General features: G+C 39.0%; 1 long non-coding RNA gene across 1 annotated transcript; it reads left to right on the top strand.

The window, feature by feature from the left end:
- The first annotated feature begins 4,587 nt into the window (after positions 1 to 4,587).
- Positions 4,588 to 26,023, top strand: LOC113951147. Its single transcript, XR_003529058.1, has 3 exons — positions 4,588 to 4,755; positions 5,374 to 5,517; positions 25,848 to 26,023. It is a non-coding gene; the product is annotated as an uncharacterized LOC113951147 (long non-coding RNA).
- Positions 26,024 to 27,869: the final 1,846 nt, after the last annotated feature.

The following is a 27,869-nucleotide window of genomic DNA, read 5'->3' as shown; positions in this document are numbered from 1 at the left end:
GGTCCCAGACTGCCTCTCTGCAGGAGCTGACAGGGGACAGGTCTTTGCTACTGCAAACATGAGGGATTAGGCAGCAGACTGGTGGTGACAGCCCTGCTGTCTCTCATGATATACATGCATGAATCGTTATATTACAGACTTTAGAGAAGGCAACAGACCAACAAAAATAACTCCTCCTTCACTCTGGTTCTCACTCGGCACTTGGTGTTTTATAAAGAGCTGCGCTTTCCCTTTCTGCAGCAGAAGTAAACAGAGCCAAAACTGCAGTCTGAACTATATTTGCGATCACTGAAATCAGCTTGTAATTTTAAAGCTAGTCTTCTGATTTTGGGGTCTTTTCTCTCAGTAATGCACAGCATGGGCGAGCCTGGGTATGCCCATTTAGGCTGAAGGCGGCAGTACACTGGAGGAAAGAGAGGCACAGGGGAACCTCATTTGTATCAGATGAGTAGGGCAGAGACAGCCCAAAAGAAGGCACTAGATGGCAGGTGCAGAACAAAATGTCCCTAAGGAAACCATGTCCTGGAAATGGGCTGGCAGTTTGGGTAAGCATTCAAATGCACACATTTGTAGACAACCAAACTCACCTGAAGGTCGGGTTTATGTTATTTTAACACCAGTCACTGTAGCTTACAGCATGCAAATGTAACATTGTTAAAATGTTTGCTGTCCCTCCAGAGAAGGAGGAGGAGAAGCTAGGAGAGGATTGCTCCTGCAGAGGCAATGGTACCCTATGCCAAGACCTGCCAGTGGCACCCAGACCCTAGGGAAGGAGGCCCTAGGGCACTGCAGTTCCTGTGCCTGTAAACATCCCCATCTGTATGCCACAAGGGTAGCAGTCATTTTGCCAATATTTTTAGTAAAGGATTAAAAAAAAATTAGGATCTATATATATTCAAAAAGAAGGGGCACAGTGCAGCAAGTCACAAGACAATGATTAAGTCAGGTTGTCTGATTCTGCCTAGAATGACAGCAGTGAGTCTAAGAGTTTAGGAAAATAGCTGAAAGCCTATTACCATGATGAAGTGTAGCTTAAAACTTCATTTCATATTTTAGCGGACTAATAATGAGGTCACTATGGATTTTTTTTTTCCTATTACATAAAATGGCTATAGAAACTGAACCATAATCTCTTACTAACTTACACATTAGCCCAGGGCAATAAAGATGTTTTTATTGGAGGCAGATTTCATGAAAAGTTGTTCGGTTTAATCTCTGAATACTGAACTATGCTGAAGGCATTCAAGTATCCTGTTGGGACACTGTCCTGGAAAGCAGTTACTCTCAAAAGGACAGTGAGGTCATTGGAAAAGCTCTGTTTTCTGCCAGAGGATCCTGCCCTTTCTCCTCTGTTCATCTGGCATTCTTTTGCCTGAGCTATGAACTGAGCCAAATCACACTCTCCGACTGCAATCCCTGCTTGCTCTCTGATGGATTCAGATCTGGAACCAGCCAAATGTGTCTGAAAGGGAGCCCCTGGTTCTCCTGCCTGTTTTCTCAAGCTTTGCTAAGTCCTCCTTCCTCTCTTTCTGCCAGCAGTGCAGGATCCTCTGTCCCTTCAGCAAGGTTGTAGGTTTGCTCTTCAGTTCACATCTCTTACCTGCACCATTCCCAAAACCAGCAGGCTGGTCCCCTGCTGTAAATTGCCACTTTTCCCATCTTGTTTGGAAACAAAATGCTTACCCCAACTTCCACCATCTTATCTTGATTTTTCACAGAATCCTTTTCTCTAACCTTGACAAATGCAGATCCAGTTCCTGCTATCCATCCAGAGCATTGTGGCAGCCATCCCTTCCCCAACAGCTTCTGCTGTCCAGGCTGCCTCTCTCTGTGCATACTTCCTTGCTAATTCCCTTGATTTCACAGATAACGTAATCTGCTTGTCATCTTTCACCCATCATCCATCACTTGGTATCAACTTGTGACTGTCTCTTGGCTCTTACTGTCATTACAGGAGGGTTACATTTTCTATCAAGCACTTCCTATCTTTTCCTCCTATTCCTGCACTTTCTGTCCCTTCAGTTGGCAGTGATACCTCATAAGCCTGGCTTCTAGCTGTGATGCATCACTGCATGTTTGTCTCTGTAGCTTGTATGTTTGGAGGACTGTTGGCTGTTCAGGGGTTCTCTCTTCCCCACAGGTGATCCCTGCTCTCCCACAGACACTCACCTCTCTTCTGGACTTTGTTTTCCAGTTCCATTCTTGTAGAAGCTCAAATACATACAGAAGGTGGGAGAGTATCCCCTCACTAGAGCCGAAGACTTTATAATCTATGCTAGTAGCTAATAACATAAAAAAATGCTAATTTACTGCTTTGTAAATGCAGTAGTGTATGGTCTTAGCAGCAGCGTTACTTGAGCTTAGCCCCTTTCCAGCTGTATTCGTATCAGCTGGCCTCTGTCTGAAAGGCAGATGAGAAGTTGGCATTAGTAGTTTCTTTCCAGAAACTATTACGCAGAGAATAATCTCTGATTGATGAGGTCGTGCCCCACTACCTTACAAAGAAACACATGTGTCTCTCTTAGATTTAAACCTAAGGCCGTACTTGGCAATCAGTCAGCAGTTTCTCATTGATTATGACTGGCAGGGATTTTTATTATGCTTATTTTTTATTTTATTTCCTTCATTTATCTAAATCTACCAAATATTTCTGTTTAATCTTTCAATCTATAAAAAGTACAGATTTCATCTTATATGATGCTTTAAGTATGTATGATAAAAAAATGTTTTTTTCTCGCATTTTCCATTCATATTGTAATTTTTTGTTCAAGCTTAAGCAGTCCACGTTTCATTAAAAAACCCCACACTATTCATATTTCTTTCATCCCTTATAAGATGGTAAAAGCAATGTTGCTTTGATGAAATTTGGCAGGTAAGAGGATCTAGTTGAATCATCTCAAGCCCCTGGAGTTTTGGGCCTCCAGCTATTATGGTAGAGAAGCTATGAGTATTCAAAAATTGGTCCTTTGTTTGCACTGCATTTCCAAGCCATCTGTAGCACACAAAAGCCACAGCTCTCTTTATAGTTCAGAATGAATATTTAAAAGTTCAGTTTTAGATTTTATTTGTAGCACTTCAAATCTCTCTATCCCATCTGTCTTCTGTCTCAGAGCAGTTACATTCAACTGTACTAGGCAATGTCAGTACTTGGTCTTACAACTGGAGGTAAACTCTGGTTCCCTTCCCTTTGGTATCATAGAGTATGCACATGTATGATCAGGATCTGCATAGAGGACTGATAGCATATGGTTTTATGCACTAAATTATTATGTAAGTATTAACAAGCAGCTGCAAATATCGAGTCGTCCAGTCTGAAACTTGCTGTATGCTTCTGTAGGGTGGCAGAAAATACCAGAACTGCGTAAGTGCCGCTGGCCCTGGATAGTGAGCATGGCACCCTGAAGTGGCCGGCAGCATCCATCCCAAACTGGGCTGGCCCTACATTGTTAAGCTGTCCTTGGACCCACATGCTGAGCTTCGGCTTTCATAACATGGCTGGGAAGTGACAAACACTCTGAAGAAAAGGGAAGGCACAAGGATATGTCTCAGGATGAGGATACTCATGTGAGCTGGTGTGGAGGAGGCCATAGGGAAAGGGGTTGGAACTGGTGTTGGCGTATGCATTCATATAGATTCCTATATATATGCCTCTTTATTTCATGGAAAATTTAGTAAGAAGCACAGAGCTTCCTTAAATTACAGGAAAATAACTCCTCATAGTAATTTACCCTGCTAGAGTATCATCGTCTGCTTGTATCAGATTCAGTATTTTGTATCTAAACCTCAGCTGCATCTGACAACAACGTGCAATTTTTTTTTCTCTTCTATGTTTAAGCAGATACCTGAAGTCACCTCTTCTGAATCAGTGGTATGAAAAGAGAAGCAATGTATCTTTCAGAAAAAAGTGAAAATCATCTACCTCTCATTAAGGCATTCTTCAGTTCTGGTAAATTGTTCATTCTTTCTTTTTATTCTATGCCCTTTCCTGAGTTTTAGTGGGATGTTTCTTAGACACTTTAGGTATAAATGAATCATTTCCCTTAATGGAGTTCTACTCTTTAATATTATATTAATATAGAACTATACAAATATGTAAGTTTATATATATATATATATATATATCATGGCTAGGCTTCGCGAACGAAGATTTGGGAAGGCACTATCCACATTTGCTACAGGCACGCTGGTGGCTTATGAGGCCAATACGTGACAGACATATCCGATTGCAAAAGGCACAGCAGAAAGACTCCTTAGATGGTGTATTCTGCAAGGCACAGTTCTTTCTGCGTTGCCTTTTTTCCTCGAGAGTGATCCTGTGTGTGTTCTCGAAGGAGACAGCTGCGTTATAGATGGTGTGTCTCCAGGCCTCCTGATTGGAGGCCAGAGTAGACCAGTTATGGTGATCAATATGGCCAAGGCTGAGATGTTGTTTCAGGGAGTCCTTGTGTATATATGTGTGTATTGCCATCTTTTTCTGGAAAAATGAGCAAAATATGTATGGTAACATGTATCACTACGAAAAACTTCTCTGTCTCAACAACATCTTAAATATAGCAAACATGTTGCAATTCACAATGAAAAATCTGTCCTAAGGGTTATGTTGTCTTCATATGAAACAAAATGAGTAAATGAATGAAGACTGTGGTATCTTGAAGTGAGGTCCGGGGAATAACTGAAAGAATGGAGCTTGTAAAGCCAACAGTTTATGTTCTTAAGAGTATATTATATATCATCATCTCATCAAATAAACTTAGGGTAAGAATTATTCAGGTTATTATATTGTTACTGTTTAATAAAATTAAAAATATTTATTTTAGAATACATGAAATTCTGACATATTTGATAGCATCACAGAATATTCTGAGCTGGAAGGGACCCACATGAACCATAGATTCTTACAGTTGTTTAGATAGATCATTAAAGAAAGCTGTGTGCAAATCTAGTAGGCACGTGTTTTCATTCTTACTCAGGTTGTCCATGAGGCCAGATTCTTGCTTTTCCAAAGATAAGCACTTTGTATAGTATTTTAATTAAATTTCTCACTGATCTGTGAAGATTTATACCACTTTAAAGAACAAATGGAGCAATGAAGAAAGTAATACATTTTTGCTGAACTGAATAAATCAGAGGGAATAAACTGTTGCTTCTGGTAGCACTGCCTCTGACACAGAGCTCTGAGCCTCACTGGGAGTCGTAGGTGAGCCATGTGCTTCATGGCTGCATTCACATGAGAATAAGGGGTGTTTTTGCAGTGGTGGGTTGTGTCTTTTCCTAATGAAAGGCAGCCTTACCTTCTGGCTTTGCATTTACTTACATTTTCCTGTATGAGTTTTTTTCTTAGGCTTTAAAATAACGAACTTCTCTTTTGTACAGACCTCTGTCATCTCCTGCTAGTGCTCCCTGGAGAATAGACGGTCACAAAAGTGAACTGTGTTTCTGGCTGCATATAACATCCGACTCTTGAGTCCATGAACTGCCCATGCAACCATTCCTGTTGCTTCAAACAAGTAGCCCAAAGTAAGTATGAGAATTTGACTTTAAATGTTGTTTTGGATATTTTTTATTTGGGCAGCTTTTGTCTGGTATCGCTTAATGAGAGGCCGAAAAACATAGAGAAGTAAAGTCATATAATGTACCTAAAGCACTTTTTACTGAGATCAATTCAGCTTACATGGCTGCAGTAGTGTCATGGGCGTGAGCAGGTGACACATGCTTAGAACTTCTTTGGGTTGGGAAAAGATTCTGCTGGAATTAAGAAAGGCATGATAAAGGCATTTATTGACGGTAAATTCTTTCTTACCAATAGTTATCTAAACGTTCCACCTCACTATACTTTTGTATGGAAATGGGAAGTAAGTTTTGATCTTCAGATTTCAAAATCTAAACTATAAAGAATTTTGAGGGAAGGTGAAAAAAAATAATTCATCTGTTTCCTTTACTTTGGGAAATGAGTGGGAAAAAAGAAAGAATTTATGGAAGATGGGAATCAAGGCTCTTCTGGCTGATGCCCTGAGTTACTTTGCTAAAGACAAAGCTTGCAGAGTGTTGTTTGCTACCATGGGCTAGCCACAGTTAACTGGCCATCAGGGTTTTGCAAAACTCTTCAAGTGAGGCAAATAGTCAAAAGAAAGAAAAAATGTCACAAATTTCCCTGTAATAAAATCTCTAAGTACATAACATAATGGAATCTCAGACCATGTCTTATGAAGGAAAAATATTTAAAACCAAAGACAACAAAAAAGTCTTTCTCTGGGGAGCTCTGTACCCTTTAGTCTCCAGCTGACCTATTCTGCCCCGTTGGAAAGGCCTGAGCTCCCCAGCGAGCTGCCAGAGCTCTGGAAGCATCTGGCAGCCTTTGGTCTCACTAATACTTATAAGTCTCTAGGGCTGTCTATAGTCTCAGGAAATATATAATTTTTTCATCTATTCTTTTATAAAACCTTTGTTCCTTCTACAGAGATGTGTGGCTGATCCATTGTAAATCTTTGTTCTACATGGTGGTTTTAATCCTTTTGCTTTGTGTATATAAAAAGCTACAACTTTCCTGTGCTTTGCTCATCTTTATCCTCAGCAGTGAAGTTCCTTCCACAACAGAAAGTCAGTAGGGTGGAATGGCTGCTCCTGCCCAGCTGCTCCTGCCCACTTGTGCAGCTGTCCAGACCTGTTCTACTCCCTAGTGCATTTAAATATCAAGGTGGGTTTGGTTCTAATCCAGGATTTCTTAAAATGGGAACCTGGAGTTAGATAGTGTGCTGAAGCTTTGACTGGTCTCAAAAAAGCTTCCTTACAGTCTGAATTTCACAAGAGGTTGTTTTTTGGGCATCTCAAGCATTGATTTAGGGTGTTTTAGACATCCAGATTTTGGATCTGGCCCCACCATCCTGCAAGTGCACGATGGGACTACAAGCTGTAGTCTCTCTAAGCAGAAAGATGTTGGAATAGGGTTCATTTCATCCAAGTGTATGTGTGCTCCCCTCTCCTGCCTTGCACACCAGGAACAAGCAGACAATAGCAGTGTTTTGCACTGAGTTCATGCTGTCTGATTGCATAATCCAGCTGCTTCAGTGTAAATCGAAAAAGATTTTGAAAATGTGCAGATGTCAAGTGCTGGCAGAAAAGGCACTTAAAAATACAGGAACTCTAAGATTCTAAGAGAACATATAACCTGAATTTTTCAATTAATTCCACCTGTTTTGTCCTCCCCTTCAAAAAGTGAGATCTGGGGCTGCTGTGTGACTGGGCTAAAAAAGCCAGCACAGGTCTCCAAGGGCTTACTGAAGTAATGTTTCTTTGAACATGAGGTAGTGTAACCTAGGGACCACTTTCTTTAGGACAACTAATTCTGAAACATTCAGCAAACTTTCACCGTCAAATATGTTGCATTTAGTGCCATTTAATATCAAGGAGTGAGACTAGTTAGAGTGAGAGGAGAATGATGGCTGTCTGTTAAATCCTAAACCCTGTGAGGCAGCTGCTTTTTCTGCCCAGCCATCAGCACTGCAGTGTTTCAGGGAGGAGGAGAGCTGTGGAGAATGAGGTAGAACATATTTTGGCTGTTCCTCCAGCCTGGCCCAGAGCATCCCTGACCCCAGCATGAGGAACGTGCTCCTCAGGAAGAGGATGGGCAGGAGTTTGGGTCCGGCTGGACCATAGCTACAGAATAGGGTTGAACTTGGCATTCTGTCAGGCTGGCACGTGCTCACTCTGAGTGTGCAATTGCACTTCCAAGCCTGGTGTGGCCTGTGCTAAAGGCTGGAAGAGGAGAAGCTGAAATAGAGACACCAAGAGTAAGGATGAAAGTCCTCACTCCAGAGTATTTGTGTATTTATTTTTTTACGCACTATAATTTGTGAATGGCCAGGTCAGAAATGCCCTTCTGTGCAGCACAGCTGGAGCAACAGTCTGGGTCCAGCCCTCTCTGGTGTTGCCAGCCTACCTCTTATCCTTGTCCTCCATTGGGAAGTTCTATAGGTCATCTCAAAATGAAAGGACAAAAAAGTTACATTTGAAGTCACAGCATTAAGGTGCAAAATAACTAGAGGATTTTATATATTTTTATTTTTTATTAAATTTTTCCTTTCATAGGATGATGACCATTTGGTGCCCTGTAGCTGAAGTTTAAATAAATATTCATGTAAATTTTGAAAAAGAATAAATTTTGAAAAAGCCAGTGGGGGGTTGGTTGGTAGTGATGATGATGATTAATGCTGAAAACAAGAACATGCACTCAAACCACATGTGTGTTTTTCATAGGTCAGTTTAGGAAGTTGCAGAGAAGGAGGATATTCAAATATTCAATTGTTTTTGTAAACCCAAAGAGATTTTAGATCATATATTCACTGAATTTTCAGAATTCTATCAGACTGCATGTATGCACTTGTTAGTCCTTAAACTAGTGAGATGTCATTAAAACATTCATTGACGCAGCCACTGTCTACGTTAGCTAGACCTTCAATATTACTAATTCAGGTCTTCCTGCATTTGCATGCAGCACCTCAACTACAAGGCTTTAATGCTGTTCTCTGTTTTGTTCTGCTGTCAGGTATTCAGCTCTAGTGTCTTCTCCACTGAAGAATTTCTATATTACTGCTCTGAATGCAATCTGTTTTGTATGCTTGTGAACTAGCTCTAGGACTTGAAAAAAACTATTTTATATTCTGCACTGGTTAATTTTTCATTTCTCTGGCACCTTGGTGAAAAGTAGTCAACACAGTTACCAATATACATTGTGCAACAATAAATATTTTATTGGATATATAATCTACACAATTTACAAGTTTGATTTTTCTCTGGGAGTTTGAATAAATCCATAATTTTGAATACTTGGTGGAACCTCATTTTTTATAGTATACTACTCTATAATCACTGTAAAATGTATGATTTGGTTTTTAATGGGAACTATAGACATTACCTTCGTTTTTTCCTAACATTACTAAACTCTAATAAAGCTATTTTATAGGGAGAGTAGTCTGGAGAAAGAAATATGGAGGTTTCATCCTGGGAACTTTATATAATTTATATGCTAGTAAATTATAGTGTATTCCTTACACAAGATAACATTAAGGAGTTCCTTTTAAAAAATATGTCTAAATACTTGTATATCTAGTTTATATATGAATTTGTTGTGCAGTTGTTTGGTTTTGTTGTGTTTTCTCATTTATTCTGGTGGAATGAACAGATTTCTTTATATATGTCTAGCTTGTGGTTCCTATTCTTGCCTTAAGCCCATTGTAATTAAGGAAAAAATTCTGTTCTTTTCTGCTCTAGCATTTCCACTCTACACCTACAGGTTTATGTTTCTGTTCGTGGTTTCATATACAGGAATGCAGCGGTGGAGATGATTTGGTTTCTTTATATATTAATAGATTAGGCTTTTACTGTTGCACACATGTAGAAACTATACTTGATCCAGGAGACAAAAAGATAAATTACTCTGTATGCAGGGTATTGAATTCCTATCACTATATTGTGATATATTAATTCTTCTTTAATGCATTTATCCTCACCGTGTGCCTGTGAGATAGGGAGTCTAAGTCATAGTTGTCTCAAAGATTGGGGATTAAGCCACAAAAAGACCCAAAGCAACTCAACTGAGTTGCTGCACAGGATGTTTGTAGCAGAACAGTGAGAGATCACAGCTCTGAGTGGCAATGTTAAGTACAGGATCACCCCCCGCTCTGTTCCAAGGCTTCAGTTCTTTCCTCAGAAGCTATGCTTTCATTTTGTTTAAATAAAATTCCATTTGAAATAAGCCAGCAGTTCTAAATGCAAGTATCATAGTCTACAAGACAACTAAGGGATTTTAAATACAATGTTGTTGAGAATGTGATTCCCCACCATTTTCCCCTGTTACTTTTACCTTTCTGGAACTATTGACCAAGTCTCTTGATGGAGCACAACATTAGTGCCTATTTGAATATAAACAAGATTATGAAAAGAAGATGTAGCAGCTGATGATTGTGGATGGGTTTCAAGCACATAGGAAGAAAAATATTTTCATGTCCTCCAAAGGACCAGCAAAAAAAGGAGAAAATAAACAATGCCTACCAGAGCAAAGTTACCCAGCATAACTGGCTACATTTAGGATGGTGAATACTTTCCAGAGAGGGAAAATGGAAGCTCAGGTGCTCAAACAGTTTGAAATGAGACTGGCAAATGTGTTCAGAAAACAATTTGTGATTAAAACGTTTGTTCTGATTCTAATGTTTGTTTCTGTGAAAGAAACTCATTTTTGGTAATGCATTTGTTCCAAAACCGGTAGCCTAAATATTGATGCATGTTTGCAAAATTGTGCAGTAGGTGCACAGATTAACTCAAGGTTCAGAATTCCCTTGGATAACAGGAACTATCAGTTGTGTCTCCCAGATGAAGATAAATGTGTTTTCTGTTGACAAAACAGTCGTCTTTATTCTCATAATGGAGGACTTTAATACTGCTTTTTTTAAATGTCATCCACCTTTCCAATATCTTTCTTTTCCACCTTATCTGCTCTCAAAAACTCAAGATGAAGTAACCTTACTGCACATAAACACTTCTTGAAGTTTCATTAACCTCCTCTAGCCTCTTTGTGTGCACTTAGTGACTAGAAGATCTTTACAACCACTTTAAAAGTGATTATTGTTCTGGCAGTACCCTCCACAAGGCTTGCTGTCTTGCCATTGAACTGAATGGGCTGTGCACAGGACAGTATCTTGTGTTTTAGTTGGGAACAGTAAGCCACAGATAAAGGAATTCAATCATCTTGCTATGCTAAGTGTAGCAATTTCTTTGATTTTAGACCTATGGATCTTTGTGTAAAACTCCTTCTGTATTTTCTTCTTCCTTTAATATCTACCTTTTTTGTTTCTAATCATCCTTATCCAGTTCTTCCTTTTCCTTGTTAAAGATATGGCTGTCACTGGGCTGCCCCTTGCTTATCATCAGCAAACCCACCTTTCAGAAGGATCTACCTTTTTTTCCATGTCTGAAGTCAGTAAGATTTAGCCTTGTCATCCTTTATGAGAGTCCCATCATTGACTATAACCCCGTGGTTGACTGCTGTGTTATGCAGAACTAGGCAGGCTGCAAGGATGTCAGATGTGGTATTGAATCTGTGCTTTGACAATTGGAAAAGACACTGAGAATGAGATTTCACAATCCCAGAAGACCTTTGAGTGATCAATGAATTCTGAGTAAGTGAACTAGTAAGTGAACTTCTGCTGGTATGAGGGCAAAATCAAATTAGATCCATCAGCTGTTTCTGTCCTGGATAGCCACTGTTGCCTAGAAATTATACAATAAAAAAGTAACTAAATCGGATGTATGAGACAGGGGATCAATGATGTGTTAGAATAAATGAAATGTAGCAGTAAATCAAGCACCTAAAGTATAAACCATATTGTAAAAATCTTGACAATAAAGAGACAGTTTTCTATTTACAATATTCACAAAAATTAGGACTCAGCAGAGTGAATAATAAATCTTGTTCAAAGTTTGTTTAGTAAACTAGTAATGTTATGAGACTGAGCTTTGATACATTCATAAGATACAGGCTCATCACGTTACAAGGCAGCATTCTGATGTGAAAATGCTTGTCTCATTATTAATAATTGACAGAGCACATGATGTTATTCACTACAGGAGCCTATTAACTGAGCACGGGTAGCAGGATATAGTTGCTAAATATATTCCTGCTACAGCAGGAATAGTCTGTCTCTAAGTGTAAAATAGAAGGCATTAACTAATCTATGTAGTTTCCATTCAGTTCTTTGGACAGTGTCCACCTGCCACAGAGTAGATTACTGTGGTCAATGTGGAGAACAACTTCTCAAAGTCTGTACCATACCTTGAAGCTTCTCAACTGTCCAAAATTTTGCGTTTAAGAAGGGAATTGCTGCTGAAGTGGGGCCACTGGCTACAACTAATGTTTATTAATTTCTATGAGTATTAAAAAGAACATCCACCAAGGATCAAAGCTGCTTGTGATTGGCCATATGCCTGTGTTCTGTGATATTCACCACTTTCTTCCCCCTCTGCCTGACATGCCAATGAACCTGGGTCATTGAAAGAGGCAGCTGAGTAGGATCTGGTGATAGCTATGACTTGAGAAAGTGGAAGTCATAATTCATCACTCAAATCTGAATTAACAGCTTCACCCACATCCTAAGTTATTATGTAGATAGGTAAGAACCAGAAAATTCTTTTTTTGTTAGTTTTGTTTTCTTCCTTTAAGAGAAAGAAATTATATTCACAACTTATAACTCTAAGGTCCTTAATGGGTTTGCAATCAGTCTGCAATTGTTCTTGTTTCTTCAGGGACAAGAAAGCCTAAAATATCCTGGTTTGTCATTAAAATTATCAGATTTATAGAACCAGTATTTTGTAGTCAGTATAGCCTGTTCTCGCAAGTGGCAGGCAGTACTGATGACATGTCTACAAAAGGTGGGTTAGATGGTCCAAACTGCTGAACAGTTGCAAGGGTACTGATGTCAGTGAAACAGAGCGTTCTGTGCTAGAGCAGAGCTTGGAAAGGGATGTGATCTTTTCATCTGGGGAGAGGAAGGGGAATGTTGTTTTCTCATTCAGGTTAATCTTTATTTAACTTTTATAAGTTAACATTTATAAAATGTTAACTTTATGTCAGTTAAGTTGCAAGATGAAATTTTTTCCTAATAATAAAGTGGCAAGTGACTTGTAGATATACTGAGTTACAGCATCTATGGCATGTCATTAGGATGTAGCAAACGGTCCCTAGATGCTGTATTATATTCAGATCAAACCTATTCTTCTTCTCTTCTTAATTAGCAACTAAAAGATAAATAATTTTGCTGTCATTGCAGCACAATAACAACCAGGGCAAGGCAATGACCAGTGAACTTTGCCCTAAATCCTGTAGCAATAAATGTTCAAACAAAAAAAATCTCCCCACCCCCACTTCTTACTTTGATTTATTAACTTGAGATGAATGATTTTGCTGTCAAAGTCTGTCAGTGCCATGCAATGAAAATAAAATCGGTGGCAGTGCCTCGTGTGTGAAACCACTCACAGTATCTAGCCTTAAATATTAGCACTGAAGCTCCAACTCTAGCCTGCTCCCCACCCCCATTCATTAGCTTTCTAAATCCTCCTGTCTTTGTGGAATCACTGCAGCAAGTTGAAAATGATATATGTAATGAAAACCCCTGTCTGCCTAGTGCAGAGAGGGTGGAGAAAAAGACTTTGCTTAGCAGTCACTGCAGTGCTGATTCCAGCAATGATTAGTGCAGACTTTGTTAGAGAAGCTCAAGAGCAGAATATTAAGGCACAAAAGGGAAACTCATTGTTTCTAAAGATTTGTATCTGCCTGACTGGTTTTTTTCCTTTTTGGGCACTATGACAAAATGCACTTAGATAATTTAGTGGGAAAGAAAGGCAGACGTCTTTGAGGCTTTGTTATAATTTGGGTCTATTTTCAATCTTATGCTATAAATACAACATTATCTTTTCAGTATGGGTATCTGATGAGCAAGAAACCATACAGTTTCTGCTTCAAGTGCAGACAGAGGCAAAGGGAATGACACCGCATCATATTGCAGTCCAGTTCAACTCAGTAAATTGTGGGTATGGGCAAAAATATCAACAGACAGAGTTGTTGTAACTATGTAACAGAGTTTTTGTTAACTATGTACACACAACAAGATGTTGGCTATTTAAAAAAATATTTCATACTTTTCTGCATGACACACAAAAGATTTGATTTCTCAGACGCACTGGATTTCACAGTGCTGATGTAAGTCAATGACAATGTGGGTGTTCGGCATCTCTGATGCCAAGCTATAGTTGTACCTGATAAGTCAGGGTAAGGAACCTGGATGTCTAATAATCCTATGCATAATACAGGACTCAAGCACGTTCTGCCTCATAACGTGAAACAAAATCTGTCCCATAACTATACAACAGTGGTTATTTTCTTGATGGGAATGTAAATTTATTATAGTCCAGATGTAGCATAACCTAAAAGGCCAGCAATGCAACTTTAGGGCTTGAAGCTCTATGGCCATCCCTTTGCTTTCAATGAATCTATACATGAGCTGTTGTTGCTCAGGTACAGAAGGTTTGAGATGTTTGCATTCATGCATACACCACCTCATTCTTCCTTCAGGTGTCTGGACAAAATTTCATCTGTTTCTGAAGCTCTTTTATGTCACTGGACTGTAGAATATGTCTTGGAGACAGATGTTGTTCTTAACTGCTGGACTTTATAGTCAGATTGTGTTGTTAAAGATGCTTTTTAATTGACTTGGTATTTATCCCACGTACAGCATATAATTCAACTGTTGTTTGTATCCTGGTATACCTTGAGGTGCCCATGGAGATAAAAGCTTGTTTAATACCCAACAGGCTGGAAATTTGTATTATGAAAAAGTCCTTGCCCTGAAGAGTTCTATAATTTTCAACTAACATGATGTGAAAAACAGGAGGAAGGAAAATGGAAAGCATGGGGAAGTGAAATGAGTTGCCCAAGTTCTTTCAGTTGATTTCCAGCTTGTAATCCAGTCCCTGAGCAATGAATCACACTGCTTACCAAAGGCCAATTTGTGAAGGAATGAGCTCCTACTGCGAAGCAACAGGCTAGTACATGCCTATTGACTTCCCTGCCAGATCTTCCCAGTCTTGGCTCTGTGCTGTGCTTTGCTACTCAGCACAATGTCCAAAAACGTTCACAGCATAGCTCAGAGGCAGCAACAGACTTCGAAAAAGCCACAGATTATGCTTTTGTGTGTGTGTGTGTGTGTTCTGGATGCATATATACAAACTCCTCAGGATGGCAGAATATTACAAACAGCTACAACTACATTTGATTAATGTCTTTCTCAAAATCCACTTTGAAAAACAGCCTCAGGTATTAAAATGATCGACATGTAGTGCTAATCAAAATGATGCATATTTTTAGGATACAAGAACTCTGGGCTAACAGTTCTGAGTCTAGAAGTGCTTACTTTTTCTCATAATCAAAGATACACTTTTCCTTCTGCAATCTTAGCATCAGACTTCCTGAACCCACTGGGCTCCTGTTGGGGTTTATGGTCATATATTACTGAAGAACAGTGGTCTTCTCCTTTTAAATTGAGCAAATATGGAGATATTCTTACTTTCAAGTTCTGTGCCTTTTAAGCTATTGTGATGCTTAGTAGAGATTCCTTTAAAAAGAGTCATTCTTGTTGAAGTTTGCTTTCTTTCCTATTATGATTCCTTCATTGCATATATTAGATACTGAATTTGAGTGAAAACATCAAAAATGTGTTTATGCCAAATGCTCTCAAGTTCTGAATCGTATATTCTGTGGATCATAGGATGTGCTGCTCTGTTGTCTTTTACTTTTCTCCCCTGACAATTTTATTTAAAAATAGCCAGAGAGAAACAGACGACAGCTTAACAAAAGGTCCACACTGTACCATATCCCCTCCTCCAGCCCTAAGCCCCTTGTTCTAACAAAACTCCTTTGCTTTCCCCTTTAATTTGCACAAATTTACCTTCAGAATTTTTCAAACATTGCAGTGCATTAAACACTACAGCAGATGGTGCTTTTTGACGATGCCTTTCTACATGAAGCAACATTTTGTAGTGTATGCTGCATTATCAAAAAATCAAACATGTAATTATGCAAATATGTATGCCTTTATAATAATCAAGTTTTATTGTAAATGGTTGATGCACATCAATTTGATCCTGTAGTGCTGCTTTAAGTGCAGTTTAAGTGGCTTTTCAGTGTACCCAGAGGCAACACAAATGCATCTCTGGAATATTAATAAAATCCTGAATCTTTGAGACACCAACTGGTACAGTATTGCTTATACTGATTGAAACTAAATGCTAATCCTTTCCTTTATTTAAAAAAAAAGTACCCTTTGTTATTTAAAACACTGATATTAGTGCAATATAAAGGACCATTTTATTTTAAATTGTATTGTAGTGTAGTTGTTAAAATAATGCCTAATCATACTGTATTCAGATTCTACAATGTAAATTTGATGAGACAAGAATCCAATAATTTTACAGGCATGAATACAGAGATGTAGATTAATATGTCCAGTTTTTATAGCTCTGTAAATTTATTAAGGAAATATCTGTTTTTATATTTCAATCCTGAATGTTGCAGCTTCCAAGTAACCCATTCCTGAATGCTGGCTAGAGATGCTTTTGCTTGTGAAATTCAGTGAGCTAGATACTCGTGGAAAAAAAAAAATCAACAAGGATTTTGACATCCATAATGAAGTGTAAACTTTATTATTGATCTGATCCTGGCTTTTATACATTGGTTAACTTCATTGGTCTAATGACAGCCGTCTCTCTGAATGCAAACATACAAATTCTGCTGTGGTTCGAGTCAGCAGATGGGCTGTGGATAGAGATAAACCAAGACTGTAAATTATGTTTTGCCTGTTTGTTCCTCCTGTTCCTAAAGCAGGGCATGAAAGGAGGAGATTGTATTGCTCACAGAGAGAAGGCAGTAGATATGCCATGTCCCCCTTACCTGTTCCAATAGGCTGGGTGTTTATTTTTGGGGTTGCTATGAACAGAAGCTCTGTTAACCTAGACTTTCCCCAAAACTAATTTCCTGTAAACTTTGTGAAGCTTTAGAAGTTGAGCTTTCACTCTGTAAAATTTTTGCCTTCCTTTTGGATCTTTGTTTACAACTTACCTTGTCACCATCTCTTTGTCTTGCAATTTTTTTTTTCAGGGTACTGGTTGTTGTCTCTCTGCCCTTTGTCCTTCCCCTGCCTCTTTCAAAGCTATTTTTTGGTTCCTCTCTGTGCTTGTCTGTTACTCCCCTTTGCTTTCTCCCCCTCACAGATTTTGCCTCCTCTGTCAGCCTTCTGCTCCTCAGATTTTTTTCCAAATGTTTCTCTCAGTTTCCCCATTTGGTTCCTTAGTCCTTCCACACGTGTGTATTTCCTAGCTCCCATTCTGCTTTCCACATTCCCCTTCCAGGTTTTACTCTGTCTGATTTCTGTGTTTATCTTTTTTATTTTCACCCTGCTTTTCTCAATTGAGACTGGTTTAAAATATTGCAGGAAAAGCTGCTCTTGTGAAATTTCATCCAGATTGCTCTCGGAGCAGCTGCTGTCCTGGCACTTCCAATACTGAATCAAACCTGAGCTTAGGAGATAGGAGGTCCTTAAAGGATCAAAGCTCAGCTTCAGAATACTACCCAAAACATTGGCAAGCAGAATATGAATATAAAACCACAGCTGATAGCAACTGAAACCTCTTCCCACAGTTTTGACATGATCTGGTATTTTAAGAGGGGGTGGCTGGTTTTGGGTTTTGGTTGTTTTTTTTTTTTTCTTCCCTGAAATAAGGGATTTCCGTCTCCCCTCATTTAGCATTCTTGTGACTCCAAAGCAGGGAACAGACATCACACATTTAGAGAAGGCCCTAGGGCCCCTAAAATTTTCAGTACGTTTTCACTTTTTTTCTTAACATATAAGCTCACGTAAATACTAAGATTTGAAAAGCTATCACAAGAAAATTCTGTGTTAATAAACTTCCTGCTCTTACTGAGGCAGCAGATTACTTAAAGTAATCAGAGATGCTGAAAAACAACTGAGGGAATTTTCTAACCTGAAAAAAGCTCTTCAGGAACTTCAAATTAATAGAAACATTTTCATAAAATTATAAAGTTGAAATATGTAAAGAAACAAATTTGTAAAATAAATTACTCCTGCCCTTAACTTAATTCTCATGTATGCAAATGTGAAAGCAAAATTTATCACCAACACAACGAAAATTGCTGAGTTACCGTTTTTATCAGCTATGAACACTGAGAACTCTTCTTTTTAGCACTATATTTTTTCTCATTATCTTAAATGACATTTATGGTAAAGCTACTCGCTTTTGAAAAAGTAGACCTTTATATATAAAGCCTGTATGTCTGTAGACTGAACTTATTTGATTATTCACAGAAGAAACCACCCAGGCTCCTGAAGTTCAATGAGCAAATGGGTTTTCCATAAATCTGTTTGTATGTGAAAAATCTGTAAGTACTATTACCTTTGGATTGCATTTAATATTCAGAAACCTAACAATACCCTGTTCTGCTTCTGATTTTGATTTCAGTTGCATGGCATTTCAATCTTAATTTAAACACAATAATAATGAAATCTACATCCAATATCTTGATTTCATTTGTAAAGCCATCTAGATGGCCACACAATTTGGTAGGTTTTTTTCTTAAAGATTCTGTATTGGGAATGCTTCAGACATGCTTTGCCTGGGTCTTCTGTGGGGCAAACTCTTAATTAAAAGAGCATAGTATTTGAATGTGATTTTGCACTGCTGAAAAAAAATATAGATAAAACTATAATTTCATAAATGGCAGTTTGAAATATTTTATTAAAGATCTGTGGACTTGCCAGACAAATTACAAAAGATCTGAAAAAATATTCTTAATGGAGTAAGGCTTGATATATATACTTTAAAACTATGAAATGATAGGCAACATTCTGTCTTCAAAGAGAAGTTTGAAACTCATGGTCAATTAATACAGTATTTCATAAGATATTTGTCTTTCCAGGCTGCATCAGTTACATAACAGTGAATAAACCATGACTAAAATAACAGCTCAGCAATTGCCTGGTGTTTTGTTCTAGATATGCAAACATCTGATTACTGGTGTGGCTACCAATCCTATAGAAATCCTCATGCAAGCAAAGAAGTTTGGTTCAGGCACAAGGGATTTTACTTCTAGCTTATATCCAATGGTGTATAGTTTGTCCATATCTCTTGGTTTACTTTCAAATGTGTTTCCAGACTTTATCCTCTATTCTACCTTCTCTGGTGGTCTATATTAGACTGCAATTACATCTTAAGTTACAGATCTTGAAAGGAGTGTGAACAAGGTCTTAATGTGGTTAGAGATTGCAGAACCAAAACACTTAAAGGCTTCAAAACCCTTATGAGCTCCCGTTCCCTGCTTTGCGCAGTGAAAATCAGCTCATCACTTTGCGGTGAAGGTATCTGGTACCTTCCCAGGAAATACTCCTCAATGCTTCAATTGCTGAATTCCTCACAAGGTGTTCAAATGAACACCCATTCTCATTATGATTTCTTCTGGTTGGCTGAAATCCTTTAGCTGAAATGCTTTAGCTCTGACCATTTATGATTCTGTTTACTCTTTTGGGGATAACTTATCTGAATGCAAAACCTGAGATGTGTCAGTGCAGGTGTTTCTACATGAAGGTGGCTGGCTTAATGACTGCATTGAAAATAAATATATCATCATGATACTCTGTAGAGAAAAAAAGGTAAAGACAGACTGTTTATGTTTTATTTTTTAATGAATCCTACTAAAAAACCCTGAGATTAGCTCAGTTGGTTAGAGCATGGTGCTAACAACACCAAGGTTGTGGCTTTGATCCCCATATGGACCATTTACTTAAGAGTTGTACTCGATGATCCTTGTGGGTCCCTTCCAACTCAGAATATTCTGTGATATAAATCCCACCCTTTACCATTTCAGTCTTTTAAATTTCTCTGCAGAGAAATCTGTCTTAAATTTAACAGAGATTAAAATTAAGAATTTTTTTTTCCATGGAGAAACTGAAGGGAAGGAATATATTGTTTTGTACTGATTAATTTTATTCTAGTTTTTTATACATTGCTTATAGGTGCAGCAAAAAAAAAGAATTTTGTCAGTAGAATACTCTCTATGAAATCATGAGTAAAACCATATTTTCCCCAATCAGCTTTCTAGTATACTTATCTACCAGGGTAAACCCAGGTGCCATCACTGCAGCATGGTGTAAAGATTTGGAGCCTTGGTGTAAGTCCTAGATGTGAAAGCTGTCCCTGCAAGGCAGGCACAGGCTCAGTGCACATCCCTGTCTAATTCCAGAGGCTCCATCTTGGCTCAGCCATCTGCAGTGTGATTCCTGGGCTTCAGAAAACAGTCAGTAACTGTCAGGTGGTATGACAAAGGCAATGGCACTCCATGGGTTGGTAAAAAGGTACAGAGAAAGGCTTTTGTGAACATTTTAACTACGTTGTTGGGTTTTCCCCTCCTTTCCTCCTGAGGATGTTATAGAGGGCTGTATCTTCTTTTGGGTTTAAGAGAGCAGTTTCAGCCACTCCCCATACTTTAACTATCTAAGGAAATGAGTAAACCAAAGTTATAGGAACTAGTTAAATAGTCCTGAAATAACACCTGCTCTGAGCTGTGTTCAAGAATAGGTGTGCTTGGTTAGTAGGATATTAATCCTGCAATTCCTTGTCTGAGTGAACCTCTGGGACCTGTGAAATTCTGCTGAAAGCCCTGGAACTTGCCATGACATTCTGCCCACATGGAGATGCAAAGATTTCCCAGAAATGCCAGCTGCCTGGTGGCCTGTGTATTGGCTAATGGTGTAACCCAGACACGGTCACTCCATTCATAGATGGATGTTTCTGCAGTTGGATTCCTGGCTATGAGGGACAGGTCTGTCTCACTTCTGGCGGAAAGCTTCAAAAAGCTGACTTTTCTTCTCAATATATCTCTGAAAGCACCGAAATTCCTTATTGAACTGTATCTCTTGCTGTTTTCAGACTAGTCCTGTGTTTTACATCTAGATTTTCTTTTGAATCTGAAATTCAGATAAAATTTCTAAACTTGTTTGTTGCTATGTTCTTAAAAAAAATGTAGGCTGAATTTCAGGGACATTTCCACTGATACTTTGTTCAAGAACGATTTATAGTTCTGAGAAGTCTTCTTACAGCAGTTCTTTGGCAGAGTCTCTCTTTGCGTCTTTGGGTTTTAACTTTGAAATTATCATGAGAGGGGTTTTTTGTCCCATTTCCAAGCAAAATGAGACCCCCATCGCTGGGCTGATTTTCTTTTCTTCCCTTTTTCAGTGCCTTCCCTCAAATAATTGCTGAGCCAGTTGATCAATTTAGATCAAATATGACAGAAAGAGAGAGCTGTGAGACATGAAGTTTAGGAAGAAAACAGGTACTTCAGTATGTCTGAGAGTCCCAGATAAGTGCTTTTATCAGGGAACAGTGATCCAAAAGCCAGGAACCAGCTCACCAGTCATCTCCTACATTTTGCACCAGTCTCAGCAGGGGCCAGTGGAGAGGTTCATGAGGGGTGCTTTGGGAACTGGCACCTCAAGGACACCGGAGGCCCCAGAGGAAAATGGCACAGTGAGGTGTTTGTCAGGGGATGTACAGTGAGATATTGCTCAGGAGCAGCTTGTTACCTTGTGTTTAGGTCTCTGCGGTGTGATGGCAGCTGTGTAATATACTTTACAAGAGGACCAAAGAATATACCTACCTTGGGGTGGCTAAGTTAGCCAGAACTGACAATGAAATGTTAAATAATTAAATTGTTTTGGCTATTACTTGTAAGTGAATGCGGGTTTTAATTGCATTTTAATAATGCCATGCCCTTTATAACCAAAATTAATGTTTTCTGTCTCTCTGTTTTTGAAGTACATGTCAGTTTAATTAAACTATTAATGGTAGACGGATTTTTAAGTACTTTATATTCTTCATTAAATTGTATCTGTTCAACAAGCATAAACAGGAAAATAGACTCAGTTAGAAGCAGATTGACGTTCTGCCTGATAAATCATTCATCATCAGATAAGATGATGAGGCATGCTTGTTTTTTTGTAGGCTCACAATGATAAACAAATCCACTTTTATATTGTAATATTTATTGAGTTCATAGAAAAATAAACAAGACTGTTCACTTTTCATATCAACAACAGGCCTGAAAGCTGCTGTTTGCATTTATGACTGGTCAGTCAAGCAATATCTTGATGCTCTGAGGGTCAGTCTTAGTTCATTTTGTCTGAGGTGCTTGTTAGCAGAGCATTTCTCTGGTCTAAGATATAGTTCTTTCAGGGCCATTCAACTGCAGTAATAATGAATATTTCTACTGTTCCTGCTGTGTTACCCAATTGTGTCTGGAAAGAATTAAAATATCTTTTGATTTGGCAGAAATGATATATTTATAATGCAAATGTTGAGTAAGTCTCAGTCCTTGTAGGATCCATTGCAAGAAGGCTGATGAAAACAATTTTTTTAAGACTGTACAAGACTAAATTATGGCAGAGTCATTTCTTGTCCTTTGGTAAAGTCTGCAAGTGCTAGTGGGCTGTTAATGGGCTAACAGGCTGAAATTAGGAAACACTGCAGCAACTGCTCATGATACATTCCTGTGCATATTATACAGCCAAACAAAGATGTAAGTGGTTATAATAGAGACAACAAATGTCCTTCCTTTGTGTGGCAGATCAATCAATAGCCAGGCATGTGATCTTGTTCACTATTATGTTAGTAATGAAACCTTCTTGTGATGTGACAACTGTGGAATAACATTTGGTCACAAAGCTGGTGTTAACAAGCACAACTGGCACTCTGGTAATTAGACTGATTTCTGGTCTACTTTCACAGATTGTCGATAAGTGCAGTAAACAACAGGCTGCTTTCTTTCAGAAGAAGTTATATGAAGTTGTCATGCATTTCATGGTATGTACTGTACTCTCCATCTTTTATCAGATTCTGGCAAGGTGGAGATGTACAATATATTTCTCGATAAAATAGTGTTTCACAGCAGAAACTTTGTGTGCATTGTTCAACAATCACCTAATTAACCTCAACCTTTTTTTCCCTTGGGAAGGGTGTTTATTTCTCAGTTACAGGTATAGGCAGTTAGATGGAGATGTTCTTCCTCAAATTTTCAATGTTCTCCCCTCTGATAAAGCTGTGTCTGCTGTGTACAGCCATTAGTATTGTTTAAGAATAAACTGAAATATTAAAAGCCATTGGCTTGATTTAAAGGCCAAGAATATAGATCTCATACAATTGTAGTATAATTTGTTACATTAAACAAAATAACTAAATTCAGCCACAAATGTGCTAGGCAGCTTTTCCATCACCAGTTTAGGACTGTTATATCAAACCTTATTTGCTGTGGTTTGCTCTTTCTGTAGACCTGCAGTAGTGGAAAGCTGAACTGTTGTTTGGTATTTTCACCTTCATGGCAGAGTAAGAGGGAGTGAGACCTCCTTCCCTAGATCGTGTACCTCCTCCAAGCCTACAGGCTGGCTCTGCACATAGGAAAATGAGTGAGTGCTGTGATTCTGCCTCCTCCACTTCCAAAACAGAAGAATTGAGTCAACTGAGATATGTCTGGGGAGCTTCTCAGTTTATTTTGCATTGGTTGCATGGCAAAGCTTAAGCTGGAGGCACTGTAACATGGGCACCATCAACCAGAAAGAGTTTCTATGCTTGCTCTCCTTTCACAAGGTACATTCAGAAACAGTGGGAAGGGGATGGCCAATAGGGACAGTGCCGTGGCATGACTGGGCACTGGTGCTACCTGGCACTGCTAAGACCAGATCCATGCTGATTTCAAGAATCCTTACTGGTATGATTTGACTGAGAAGGGTTTTTTCTTGTGCTGAGCCATGTTTTGACCACTTATTGTAAACAAATTCACTCTGAAAGATCGAGAGAGCAGTGAGCATTTCTTCATGGCCATTATCAATATTTGCCAGATCTAATTCCCTTTACAATCGATGAAAAGCAGTAGGAAAGAGTGTTTTACAGTGGGTACCTAATTTTATGCAGGATTAAAGCAGGAAGATGCCTCATTAGTGGTCAGTGAACATAAAAACAATATTCACACTCATAAACCAGGGAGAGGTTTTGGACAAGTTCACTCAGCCATAAGTATCAAGAAGTTAGAGGATATAAACAGCAGTGAATGCAGAATGCTAATCTGAATGGCTGGAAACAAATATCAGAGGTGTCTGCTGCTACTCCCTTCAGAGCATTCTCTGTTCTGACAGACCTGAGCTCTGCCTACCTGGAAAATCAGTAGAGAGTAATAATCAGTGGGCAACACCAGGCTGGGAATTTTCTTGGTGATGTTCCTTGCACAGGTCCCAGGGAGGCAACACAACTCCCTATGGATTGGGTCCAGTTGGTGTATCAGACCTTCCATTCCTCTCAAAGGGGAGTTGCCAGTGACTACTACCTTTCTTCTTTTCTTAATTGAGGAGGTTGTGATGTAGGAGGTAGGCTACCTTGCCCTAGGTGATGCCTCCATCTTGGAAGAACCTTCATCTGTATTCTCATTTCACTGGTCCTCAGGTTCCAGGGCCTCATATGTGTTGTATAAGGGCACCTGGGAAGGAGAGGTAAGTCGGGGCTTCAAGCAGAAACCCATTTCCACTCCACACAGTCCTAACTTGGTTGGGAAGGGACTACAGGAGGGCTAGGTCTGACCTCCTAGTGAAAGCAAGATCAGCCATGAGGCCAGACCAGGTTGCTCAGAGTTTCATCTGGTCTGCTCCTGTGAACGTCCAAGAATGAAGATGACACAGCCTGCCTGGGATGCTGCTTCACAGCTCTTCCCCTGCCCACAAATCACACTGAAAGTATAAATGTGTATTTTCAACAGTTTCGTCAGTTCCAACATGATATAGTTTGGAATCAGTTCTTCTCAGAGCTTCATGTAGATTTCTACGGCTAAGCCTCACATCTATTCATAAAAGACTCAAATCTGCTGCTGATGCAACACCTGTCAATGGGAGTCCATAAGCAATGAATATTTTTTTGCTGCAGGAAGTGAGAAAATAAAATCTTAGCTGATAGGAGAGATGGGGTTCCAGCACCACTAGCTGCATTAGGTAACAAGAGAGTTAATGTGATTTAATAAAGAGGTGGTTGGTCAAAGCATGTGTGAAAGCATCATGTGTTTGGAGAAAGAACCTCTGCTCTTGGAAGGTAAGTGAAGAAACAAGACAGATGTTTTGCCATTTGTATAATTTAAGCTCTGTTGTTTTGAGGAGGTTTTACCACACAGATTACTTTGTCTGAGGATGACAATGCAGAGTGTTTCCAGCACGCGGCTGGAAAATCTTAGCCATAGCTGTACGTATTTAGACCTTTTCAGTGCACTGTCTGTACAAAAGGTTTTTGTCAGGAAGAAGCACAGTGTTCTCCCTTCTTAAGTGTGTATTTCACATTCAAAAGTGATTTCTTTGGTAAGATTGAATAAATTCTAGTTTACTAGCTTTGATTTTAAAGAAATGTAAGGAAGAGAGTACAAGTTGCCTTGGCATTTTGTGTTTATTTGTCATCAGTTACTTCTATATTAAATTGTTCCACTTACAAGCTAGTATAATTTTTTTCCTAAGTGCCTGCTGCTCCGTCTAGTTGTGGAAAATGAAGCTAAGTTGTTTATGACCTGCACTGTACTTCATCACTAACCTTCAGCAAATGTACAAGTTCTCGAATGAGAATAAAGCTTCACTGGTGGTAGCACAGCATGAGGCAAAGTATAATGCATATTACTGTGGTGCACCTGTGCTGGCTTTCCCTTGCTTATTGGGATAAAAAGTGCGCTTTATTAGCAGGCAAATAGGTAAAGCTTAAGAGGCCAATCTTCTCTGCTTGGCATATGGGGTTCCCATTAACATTAGTGAGTAAAATGGATATATTTTGACAAGAGAACAGACACTTGAGGGAGCAGACAAGTGCAGAAATAAGGTGACATTTTCATAGTCACTTTTCAGACCAAAACTGAACTTTTAGAGTCTCTAAATGTAAAGATTGCATAATGTGTTTGTATTACTTAATGACTGTCAAAATTCTAGTGAGGAAATCCAGGTCTGGTCTTGACCTTTAAGAGAACAAAGTGCCAGTTTCTCCCCGGCCCATGCTTAGGCCTGTCCTCAGTAAACACCTCTGATACTTTTCCCACACCCTTAATAGTTATCTTCTAGTTTTCATCTTCCCTATGGAAATGACTAATTAAAAATTCTTTAAGAAGGAAACTTTGTCACTATGTAGAGATCTCAAAATTTTTTTTGCACCTTTTCACTCTGGTTTTGAAGGCTGTAGTTGCACGCAAGAAGGTCATAAAAGGATGATCACAGATTTTCTTCTGTCGATGGACGGAGACTCTTCAACCTCCTTTGGTGTTGCAGCCGATGCAGTCCAGACCTGTTTTCAGGGGAGGTGCACCGTGATGGCCGGAGGGAAAGGATCAGCCTCTCACTGAAATGATACAGATGGCAAGTGTTTTCCCGGTGTTTAGTTTAGGTAAAGACAATTCTCTTCATGTCTTTCTTCACAGGTACAACATATCTGTCTTTCCAGTTTCTCACTGAAAGTTAGATCCTGAATTTCTAACTTGACTGGATAAGGCAACTTGCCAGAAGAGATGAGAGATCAGCTGAGCAGGTTTCTAAACTCGGTTTACTGGGGAGCCTCAGGCTTATTCTGGCTTTTCAGGCTGCAACAGTAGCCAAGAACATTTATTCCCATTTCCACTTGGCAAAGAAGATTTTTTTTTTTTTCTTCTCTTTTCTTTCAGCTATGGGCTTCATTTCGTTTACTTCTTTTCTGTCTTTCCAAAATCCAATTACTGAAGAGCTACTTTTTGGATGCCTTTAGCCAATACCCTGTGTGTCCATTTAAAACAGCTAGACACAGATGATGTATAACAGCTTTTTGGTTAAGTGGCAAAACTGAACCCAACCCAGCTAAATCTGAATCAGATGGTTTAAGAAGTTTTTTACTAAATTAACTAAAAGTTATTTATATTCTACATCCAAGGAAAAAAAGCTTAAATATTTGATGATCCCACCCATTTTTAGTAGGTATTTTTTTTCAATCATAATGCATTTTCATTTCAGAGTGTAAAGTTATTTTTATAAAAAAATCACTAGGCAATCTCACTTTCAAAATGCTAAAAACCGTTTCAACATTTAAAAAAAAAAATCCCTTCTGCTTTTTCAGCCAAAGCTCTGTCCTGTACTGAGCTCAATAACAGGAATTGTCCCCATTCCCCTGTGCCTCAGTTTGTGAGCGAAGGTAGCCCTGTGCGATGTAGGGGCTGAGTAGCCCTGCCTGGAGTTGTGGTCAGTGCCAGACACTGCTGTAAGTGCTGTCAGTGATCTGCTCTGTCCTACATGTATTACTGCTGTACTCTGCAGACTCACTCAATTGATTCCAATAATTTTCCAGGCTCACCTCTAAGTGCTGCATTTGTACCTGTGAAGCTCCTATGATCACAGTCTAGGCAAGGCATGATTAAAGAAGAAGAGCCCACCTTTCTGCTGCCCAGCCAAGTTTCATGAACTTCTTGGTAAATTCAAAACCTGGTTACTTTTACAGTGTTTTGGCTGGGGAGATGATTTCCTGACACATTTGAGGTCTCTTGTCACTTGGAAACATTGAGCCAATTTAGCTAATGTTTTAATTTTTGTTGGATTTATAATTGTGGTCATGTGTCAAGAGGTCAGTTTAGAAAGCTCGGTAAGCTGGAAAAGCTAGCAACAAATCGAATCAAGTGAATATCCTTTCATTTCAACACCTTTTCCTCTCCTTGTTTTAAGCCCAGAAGGAGGCCTTAAAGTTGATGAGAAGATAAATTCAATTATAGTTAAAGCTAACTTTGGCTCTTAGCTCTCATACTACCTTTCCCCATCTTTGCCATCCATCCTGTTGCAATTGTTTAGATTTGCCCCAATAGTAGTTTGCCTATTAGCTTTGCTAATGAATTTACTAGTACAGAAGACCACTTTCAAGGCTGTCCTAAACATAATGAATGTAATTATTTAGCACAAAACCAGGGCAGCATCTTTTTCTCTCTTGACAAGAATAATTCTTTATTCTCTCATTAGCTATGTGCCTTGGTCTCAGTAAACTAGTTATTGACCTGCTCATTTAAGGAGCTTCACTCTAAATGCTTCTTCCCTTATTTAACTCAGACAAGTTCCTCTAATTTCCCCTCACCATGCAGTGCTAGCCGGTAAAATGTAACCATTGTTCATTTGTTGTGAAGAGAGCTGGAAGACAGGAAGCTATTCTTAGATGGATGCTCAGCCTCCTGAGCCCTGCTTGCTTGTCCC

The sequence above is a fragment of the Corapipo altera genome, unplaced genomic scaffold, assembly GCF_003945725.1.
Source record: "Corapipo altera isolate COAL_440 unplaced genomic scaffold, ASM394572v1 57, whole genome shotgun sequence".
NCBI lineage: Eukaryota > Metazoa > Chordata > Aves > Passeriformes > Pipridae > Corapipo > Corapipo altera.
This window is presented reverse-complemented; position numbering and strand designations above follow the sequence as displayed.